This window comes from Dryas octopetala, chromosome 8 (assembly GCF_963921425.1).
Source record: "Dryas octopetala chromosome 8, drDryOcto1.1, whole genome shotgun sequence".
Lineage (NCBI taxonomy): Eukaryota > Viridiplantae > Streptophyta > Magnoliopsida > Rosales > Rosaceae > Dryas > Dryas octopetala.
This window is the reverse complement of record NC_141373.1, coordinates 4,077,520-4,084,297: the sequence shown is the minus strand read 5'-3', so window position 1 is coordinate 4,084,297 and position 6,778 is coordinate 4,077,520. Positions and strand designations below refer to the sequence as shown.

Here is a 6,778-nt window from a genome sequence, read left to right as displayed (position 1 = left end):
GTCACAAGATTAATATATCACTAATTCATAACTTCAAATCCAAATCCAGCAGCCTGAACATGTTACTTAATATACTCATCTGTTGGAACGACTCTGGTTCAAAACTTGCATAACAAGAATGTAACATAGCAGAAAGTATTACATTATGAAAATAAAAACAAAACAAAACCAACAATGAATGATCCAAATTAATAATGTTTTCTCCTCCATCTAACAAAAATGGTTCCCAGCAATTCTCTGCCTTCCCACATCAATAACTTCCCTACTACTCTTTGGCGGTCTTACTAGTTTTCTTGGTTTCTTCTGTCTTACCAGTTACTGGAGATACTGGGGCGGGGTTCGTGGCAGATCAAGGGTAGTTCCAGCTTGAATCTGGCCCCATCCAATAAGGCGCCAGTGATTATCAACTTTTCGGCTGGTGCAAGCTGGAGGATGGAGTTTCAGCTTAGCCAAATCATTCTTTACACCAATAACTACAGCCCCAGTAGCCATGGATCCTATGGTCAACTTAAGTATCTCATTCTTGGAGAGTTTGGTGACCTTTCCCTGCTTCCCTGAGTCCTTTGTCTTAACCCCAAGAAGCCTTCGCAACAGGAAGAAGTTCACCTGCAAAACCAGACCACAATCTTCACCACCAATGTTCTCTGTACCTCAACATTTACTTAAGCACTTCAAACCATTATTGACAGCAGTTTTTGATCAACAAGATTTGTTTAGCTCAAGATAAGAAAACAAAAAACAAGATGTTCAAGGAAAAAAAAATGTATGACTAAAACCCATTTTTGGAGAGATGGAAAGAGAGTGAAATTAGAAAACAGAATTATCCCAAAGAAAAAACAGAACACTACCACAACCTACAAAATCCAACCAAAAAGCACACCAACAACCTACACTAGCCAATTACTTAGAAATAGCCTCTCAAGTTTCATGAGTGTTAAAGAGAAACCATACAAAGAGACTTCGAGCTACAATAGAATCCCTTACCTCAAGCTCAACAAAAACTTCAGGGAGTGACCCAACTTTTCCAAGAACGTGACCCACTAACTTATCACCCCGTGTCAAAGTGGGATCTATGGTTGTTCCAACCCCAATGAGACCTCCTGGCACAGCATACTGCAGCTCATTTTGCTCAGCATACAATGAAACTATTCGAGTATATTGGTGTGCATTTGATGTTCCCACTCTCGTCTTTAACCACAATCCCAGGACGAATTTCGATGAATTGGTTCACTTTCAAAACACCCTGCCAAGACCAAATTGTCAAATACGGTATCACCTATAAAGTTTGCCAATTAAGCACAACAGTAGGCTAAAAAGACAAATAATCAAAGAAAAAACTCAAACACTATGAGCCAATTGTGCAAACATAAACATTGTCTACATGACTTAACAATAAAAGACATACTCTGAGGATGCTTCCACCAGCCACACCACCTCTTATCTCATCAACCTCAGACCCAGGTTTATTGACCTCAAATGAACGGATAACAACCATATGGGGAGGTGAGACAAAGTCCCTTTTTGGAACAGGGATCTTATTGATAATGTACTCCAACAACACATCGATAGTTATACCTCAACTGAGCACACATTGGAACCACTGGTGCACCATCAGCTACAGTTCCCTGGTACACAAAAAGTTGAGCGATATAATTCAGTAAAATGAAAGCAATAAACCGACAAAAATCTTCAAGGGAACTTACCTGAATAAACTTCCGGATATCTTCATTTTGGTTGATGGCCGCATTCTCCTGAATGAGATCAATTTTATTTTGGAGGATAATAACATGTTTAAGACGCATAATTTCAACAGCAGCCAGATGCTCAGAAGTTTGTGGTTGGGGACAGCCTTCATTAGCAGCTATGAGAAGTAATACTCCATCCATGATTGCAACACCATTAAGCATAGTAGCCATGAGAATATCATGCCCCTATAGAAGAGTAGAAAGTAAAAAATTTATAAAGAGCTATCTGAAAATTCAACCACAATACACAACCAAAAAACAACTGCATCCGCTATATGCAACCATCAAAGTTATAATCATAGTTACCTTACTGATTTCTTCTTTGTAAACCAACACAAAACATGACATTACCACCTAACATGTTCTTTGTAGACCCAGGTCTATCGATGATTTGGACAGAACTTATAATAAAAAAAATGAAAAATAATAAGACAACATTCTGTGCAACAAAAAAAAAAAAAGCATGCTACAAGAACCCATGGTGAGAAATAGCTAACTTGAGTACAGTTTGATTCACCACTAATGATAATGTCTTCCAAGGGTATAAAACCAAAAATAAGATCTGAGACAAATTATAAATGCACTCATGACCAAGATCCAAAATATCAGCACCTCTTATGATGCAAGCATGACACCACCATTAATCCAGAAAATTCTAGTGCAGTCATAAATATTATGGCATATAGAACAGCATGGTGTAAAATTAGCATCTCAAAACCTTACCGGGCAATCTACAAAAGACACATATCTCTTCAGTTTCATCCTGGAGTTACATCCAGGAACATCACAGAGAGGACTATCTTCCTTTCCACTTCCATATGCCCTATATGAAAAATGAATTAATACACGTTAATGAAATGGCTGAATGTAAACAAATGAAAATACATCAAATGTATGCTCACTTGTAGCAGTAGGGTTGAGGGCACCGCTCATTTTCACATTTGTAAATCTTTGCATTCGCATATCCAAGCTTGATAGTAATTTGCGCTCCAGCTCATTTTTAAAACGAACAGTCTGCATTCAAGAAAGACCATTAACAGGCGCTAAGTTTAACCGGATAAGATTTATTATCATGGAAAATGATGCATGTCATGCTCGGGCAACACCTTACTGCATACAATCTTTAGTAAATAAGCATCAAACCAACAACCCCAACAAAAAAAAAACAACTCAAACCAACAAGCCATTTATTGTTGTTAATGCATGCCATATTCTATTCAAATTGATACACATTTTTGGAATCTATCCAATCAGCCTAAGCTATTGGGATATAAAGTTACTTAAGAATAGTCAAATGAAAGAATTTGGAACCACAATGTGGACTCTATGTGGCTGTATAAAAAAATCAGGCTGAAACACCTACGGCTATTGAGGAACTTCATGTAAACAAACCATATTAAGATTCCAATAACAAAAGACATACTTGCATGATTTAATGTCCACAAAGGAAAAAACAGAAAAAAGTGCAAGAAACATCGGATGCAAAATGGAAAATGGAAAATGGAAAATGGAAGCAATTAATCACCTGAACACCAGAAATTGCTTTTACAACCGTTGACTTTCCGTGAGCCACATGACCTATAGTGCCTGAGAGGAAACTCGCACAATCCAAATAACTGAAAAATTAGTGCATACAAAAACTAACCAACAAGAATTTTTGCTGCAAATAATTTGATTGTTATATCATTGTAAGGATGAGCACAATAATTTTAAGTAGTTCAACCAACAATCTATAACATTACCGATATTGATTTGTCGCCTGACGAGATATAACTTCAGGCGAGAGTGGATGCAACTTTGTTACATCCAGTTTGCTCAAATCTTGTTCCATCAAACCCTTCCTCAACATTGTGGCAATTCTTAACAGATCCTCTGGGTTGAATAAGTAATGAACTGACAACTTGGGGTATCAAGAGTGATGAATTTGCTTCAAAACTGTGACAGACGGCATAAAATATTAATCACAAGGTCAATTAAGAGAGAGTACCTTAGTTGAAAACAGAGTAACAGACACAACACTGCCAAACAGACTAAACCAGTAAAACACAATTCTATTTTCAGTGCAAATATGAAAACAAAACTCTATTTGCTACTAACGTTTTGCCTTTAGTACACATGAACAGGATCAAGAACCCAAAATATTTCCTAATACTACAATAGAAAACCTTAAAGGTCCACCGAGACCCATTAACGGCAGACGATGGATAGTAACCAAAACCACAGTACGGAATGCCAAAACCCAAAAATGGTTTGAAAGAAATTCGGTAAATGCTCCTTTTTTACAATATTCATAATGGAATATTACCAAGAAAATCTATTACAACATTTTGAACAAAAAAAGACTCAAATCAAACAGCCCCAAAATCTGAAAGTGAAATCAAGAATCAAAAGAGAAAAGAGAATTATCACGAGCAGTATGAGTGAGACAGAGAGAGAGGCATTGACCTTGTTTGTAGTCTAGGGCAAGACGATGAGAGTTGGGAGAGAGGCGAGCGAGCACAGTGCACTGCGAGTAATAGTGTTTGGGTCTTTGACTTCTTTTCCAAGTAAGATAATTTGGGTGGCTCCAGTCCGATATTGCATTGAATTCTTGTCAAGTAACGAAATTTGGGTGACTCAGCCAGCATTGCATGCACTTTTTGTTTGTCAGATGCAAAATTTAATATAAAGCTAATAAATCAGAACTTGAGAAAAAATAAAAATGTATTGCTGAATATCAGAAATGACCCATCAAGGATTTGGCGGCACCTGGTATCGGCACCTGTATAGCACTTAATATGTGAAAAAAAATTGAAACTAATGAACCAATATTTTGTAATATGAAATTGTTATAATATTATTAGACTTTAATTAAAATTTTAAAAGTTATAATGCTTTAATCAGTAAATTATTAAATTAAAGTATCTAAATCAAAGTTTTCCAACAAAAAAACCAAATGAACCTTCATTAATTCGATCCAATGTTATGCACGAGATTTTTTGCTGGTTCTTTTTCAATGTACTTCACTAGTGTTTTCACCAAATTTTTTCTGATTTATTTGCCAATAGAGCTAGGGAAAGACGAGGGTTAAATTCATGCTATAACTTTAGAGACAAGTATAACTATTTTGATAGTTTAGTTCTTTAGGTTGTCACATTTGTTTAATTTATTTTGTATGAGAAGTTTGAACAACAAATATGATTTGAGCTTGACAAATGAAAAATTAACAATTTATTGAACTTAATATTTGTGCTGGGAATTCAATGTTCAAATTTAGGACTTCACGTTATACTCAAGGAATAAAATTTCGGGTTTCGAGGAAATTTCGATGGAAATTTCGACGGAAATTTCGAAGATTTTTAAATTTCGACAAAAATTAGATGGAAATGACGGAAATTGTTATCAAAATACGGAAATTTTGAATGAAACTTTACCATATGTTTATTTAACATATTATCTACTAAATTGATAAAAAATATTGAAGAAATCAAATTATATAGTAGGTTTCATGTAATATAAGATGAATATAATGCACGCTGAAGACAAATAGTATTAAATAAAATTAGTGTAGGGGTCGGCAATGGGCCGGGCCGGGCTAGCCCGGCCCAAATTTTTCGGGTTCGGGCCGGGCTCGGGCTTGAATGATAGAAGCCCAATAGGGCTTTCGGGCCGGGCCGGGCCGGGCTTGGGCTTTAATACACAAGCCCAAGGCCCGCCAATCGGGCTTTGGCTTGCGGGCTTGGAGGGCCGGGCCGGGCTAGGCCCAAACAGGCAGCCCAAATAGGCCCAAAGCCTGTTTAGACACATATATATGTTAAAAAAAAATATAAGATTTGGCTATGTTGTGATTTGAACATGAGACCTCACATAACAAACTTCAACTCTCAACCAACTGAGCTGACCAGTTTATTTGTTAAGTTTGTGAATCATAACATATTTAATAGCTTTTTCGTTTGTTTACTTCAATAAATTATTAATATGTTTATTAAGTTATTCTATAATACTATTATGTTAGTAATAGTGTAATACCATAAATAATAAACTTTTAAAATTATATACAACATTACAACTATAATAAAACATAAATGTACATATGTTTTATTATATATTTTATTACATATTTTTATAAACAAACGATGCAATTGTGTTGTCAACGATCCGAACCGTTCAAATTTTAGTTCCTCACTCAAAGATAATTCGTGCAAAAAATTAGCTTAATCGGAGATGTAAAAGTGACATAATGGTGGTCGAATTAATGAACGATCATGGTTTTTCTAATGATGATCGAATGGGTAGATGAATGTCGATTTAGCCGATTTTTTGTACGGATGATCTTTGACTATGAACATAGAAAATGAACGGATCAAATTGTTGAAATCACGTTGTGGTCTTCATAATTATGGAAACAATAAGGTTTCAACGGGAAAGTTATTAGAATTATACTCTTCAAGTGTATTTATATGTAGAAGTTCACATATCGATCGTGTTTTCAACGATCCGAATCGTTCAAGTTTTAGTTCCCCACTCAAAGAGAATTCTTGCAAAAAATTAGCTTAATCGGAGATGTAAAAGTGACATAACGGTGGTCGAATTAATGAACGATTGTGGTTTTTCTAATGATAATCGAATGGGTAGATGAATTCCGATATAGCCAATTTTTTGTAAGGATGATCTTTGACTATTAACATAAAAAATGAACGGCTAAGATTGTTAAAATCACGTTGTGGTCTTCACAATTATGGAAACGACAATGTTTCAACCGGAAAGTTATTAGAATTATATTCTTCAACTCTTCAAGTGTATTTATATGTAGAAGCTCACATCTCGATCGTGTTTCCAAGTTTTCAATGATCCGAACCGTTCATTTTTTAGTTTTTCACTCAAAGATCATCCCTGCAAAAAATTAGTTCAATTGGAAATGTAGAAATTAGATAATGGTGGTCTAACTTATGAACGATCGTGATTTTTCTAATGATAATCGAATGGGTAGATGAGTTCTGATTTTGCTGATTTTTTATAAGGATGATCTTTGACTATGAATATAGAAAATGAAC

The 6,778-nt window shown here is 35.4% G+C and overlaps 1 pseudogene; it reads right to left on the bottom strand.

Moving 5' to 3' along the window:
- Positions 1 to 315: 315 nt before the first annotated feature.
- On the bottom strand, positions 316 to 3,594 carry LOC147276195 (eukaryotic translation initiation factor 2 subunit gamma-like; annotated as a pseudogene).
- Between the last annotated feature and the right edge of the window lie 3,184 nt (positions 3,595 to 6,778).